This window comes from Lytechinus variegatus, chromosome 15, assembly GCF_018143015.1.
Source record: "Lytechinus variegatus isolate NC3 chromosome 15, Lvar_3.0, whole genome shotgun sequence".
Lineage (NCBI taxonomy): Eukaryota > Metazoa > Echinodermata > Echinoidea > Temnopleuroida > Toxopneustidae > Lytechinus > Lytechinus variegatus.
In genome coordinates, this window is record NC_054754.1 from 32,634,229 (window position 1) to 32,637,921 (window position 3,693).

A 3,693-nucleotide genomic window follows, 5' to 3' on the forward strand; every position below is an offset into this window, starting at 1 on the left:
AAAAAACATTGCAGATACATAATATACATGTAGCAATTCGTCAAAAAAAATTGATAAACGTGAATTGAAATGAAAGGATCATAGTATGTAGACCCAATTATAAAGTTAGAAGGCTTCACAGATTGGTAAGGTTAAATCGATAGCTATTATGGTCTGTATCTAACCGAAAAAAGATTTAATACTCTACTATAGGTCTCTAATTTCTTTTATCACATAATAATTTCACCACGCTCGTTCTATATCTATACAGGATGTTTAGTTAGAGTGGCGTTCTGATTTGCATTACTGCTCGTCTGATCATATAGCTTGTGTAATTATTGTAATCTACAAGACTGCAATTATATGCCTTTTAATCTATGCGTTGAAGCATATTCTCAAATAAGGCAGTGTGATTTAGAGGGTTGTGCCGCTGGCGTTACGTCAGTGTGAGTTTGGAATATTCTATAACCATATCACATATAGGGATTAATATCTCTTGTAGCATATACATTTCGACCAAAAAACTGACAGAACGCGGATTAATTTGAGCATCCAGCTATTCGACAGTAATCCACTTTAAATAAATAAAGGTAAACATAATATTCGACACCCTTTAGAGATTAGATTTAGGCCCTTTGTAAAATATGAACTATTCATCATTATATCGCATTCCTTTGCCCTCATTACCCGTGATACTCCACTCAGCTATTAGGCAAAAGAGAACGAAATCCATTATGTAAAAAAAAAGAATTATAATTATGACAAAGGTAGACAGAAAAGTTAATTACCGATGCCCCTCCACAACACCAACACCAACAACAACAACAAATGAAAGAAATGGAAACCACGAGAAGATTATATTTGGCATGTTGGCGACCGAAAAAAAAAATCAACCAACAAAATGAGAAACAAGCTGTTATTGATTATTGGATGGGGTGACCCAGAACAAGGGTCCTCCTCTTCATCATTTTATCATAGGCGTGTCCTGTGATGGCTAGCTTTGTAAGAGCGATCAACATCTAAACAATAATAATTTATTATCCAAATCACTGGTACCTCCCCGATGCCACCGTTTTATTGATTAAAATTGAGCAATTTCGAGATACGATTTGATAAAACACCTGAACCAAGAAATACAATAAATATGATAAATAATGAACCCTTTTCAATTTGTCAGGTTTTGATGACGATCGACCTTGTTTTTTAGTTTGTCACTATTGTTAACTAGAATCTAGGATTCCAATATAACACAAATGAGTGATCATGCAATAAAGCGTTGAAGAATATTGTATTGTGTAATTATTGCTATTGATGTATCAATGAATTTATGATTTAGTCGGAGCGGATGTCATTTATATGCGTCATTTAATGATGACAGCTGAGATGGAACGATATTTTAGGTTAAGTTCAGAAGTTGGAGACATTATAATACGAAACAAATTGGTATAGATATACCGAAACCCATCTTTGTTAGGAAACTCTCACTATACTAATGATATTCTTTTCTTGACGCTCGTTTCCTCAAATGAAATTTTATGTACCTCCAAGTACTTTCATTAAAGAGGGTATTAGAATGGTGAATCTTTAGTTTCTATTTGAAGCACTTTACAAGAAATACGAAATCCTTGAAACGATGTTTGTTCTATTATAGTGTATGAGGGAAGGACATATTTTCCCCTTTTAATCTAATTGCAATCATCTTAATTCTAACGAATAAAACTGATCACATCCAAGAATTACAAACTACCTTACATCATCGACAAGACCCCAATGTTAAATCGATACAACACACATCTATAGTATTGACATATCCAACTGCCTACACTCAAATAATGAGAACATTTAATTAAACACATTCGACACTTAAGATATCGTCCACTGCTTAGGGGCAAGCAATTTAAATGTGCCTTCAGTAACACTTATCAGTTTTCAGTGCTAACATCTCTGATTTTGCCGCATATAAAGGTATTAACATGGAGCTATGTGTTGATAGCTCCATGGTATTATAATGGTTAATCTTGAGTTTCTTTTTGAAGCACTGTACAAGAAATACGAAATCCTTGCCCAGGGTGGTTTTCCTCCTACCGAATTTCTTTTATTTGGATCAATAAAGCCATGTTTGCTAAGGCTAGTATTTGCAGACGTAATTAGTAAGGACGGTTATTTTGTATGTTCACATTTATCCTCTCGTTGTAATGCGTTTAACACTTATTACCCGAAAGGCGTATCGACGTTTAAGGTTTTATCACTCCCAATTTCCCCTTTTCTCTTCTTTTCTCTTTCCTTATTTCCTCCTAGCTCCCCCATCCTCTCTCTCCCTCCGACCAGACACGGACCAGGGCTTCTCTCTATATCTTTATTTAAATGTATAGGCCTATAGCATCCATTTCTCTCAATACTCTTTCATCCTCGTTATTACTCTCCATCCCCTTGCTTACCCCCCCCCCCTCTCTCTCTCTATATACGAAGACATAATAATATAGGATGTTTTCTCTTCATTAACGTATAGAATCTAGTACCTCTCTGTTTACAAAAGTTTAGAAATTATTGTTCGCTTCAAAAAACAACAAGTAAAGGAAATACTACGTGTATCTGTTTTAAGACAGTTTCCCCAAGAGAGAGTCTAGTCATGTAATGAGATCATTCTATTTTCACCGGATCTAACATAATTAAAAGCCCTTGTAGTTTCCTAATTTTGTAGGGTATCTGTGTTAATATCTGTAAATGTTAAATGAGGAAAAGGTACAGTAAAACAAAATAGAAATAACAAATTGGATGGTTTCGTAATGTAAGGTATTGCCTCTTAGTTATAGAAATAGGATTTTAAAAGATAATCATTGGTCCGTTCCATCAGTGACCTGTATTGAAGGCTTCTGATATTAATTATATACATTAATTTGCATTGATTATATTGATGAATATTCTGAATATCATAACGAAAGCGTTTTACTTTCAAACTTTATTTGATTTTTTCATTCTTCGAGAACATATATTTAATATATATACTTTACCGACAAAATAAACATGTAAAAATAAATAAATATAAGGCTGCAAAATCGATATCTATTTTACAAATTATGAGTAAGGTAATTGAAAAAAGGGGAAAACAAAAACATGTATTGATATGGTACATAATCATGACAATTGTGGAATTATATTATTCCAAAACCATGAACAGCTAAATAAAACATCGTTAATTTACAAATGAATGTAATGAAAGCTGACGTACATATATCATCTCTGCTGATAAGATGCATGTGACTACTATATAAAACCAAATAATCAGTTTGCCAGAACCGAATATGTACTTATGGGCCTGTACCTGCATAGGTCTATGCTTAAAGCGAGGTAGTATCAAACGTACATTGTCCAAATCCATTAACGATAATACTGTTTTATTTTCACTTCACTATGGATGTACGCCCTCAAGATTGGCTGTTTGTTTTCACTCTCAATTTCTAAGTCTCTATTACATACTAAGATTTAAAAAACGGAAAAACCCCACTACGCAACCACATGTAAAATCTAATGGTAACGTTAAAGTTAGGTCATTAATATAGGCATACCATTAATCAACGAAGGGATATAATTATCAAATTTAACGGAATATGTTATTACGGCGCCAATCTCATCAGTTGCGCATGTCAAGATCTATATTTCACGCATGGACCTCAAACGCAAGGAGCCGAAAGTGAGTTTAGCAATTAGATGTTT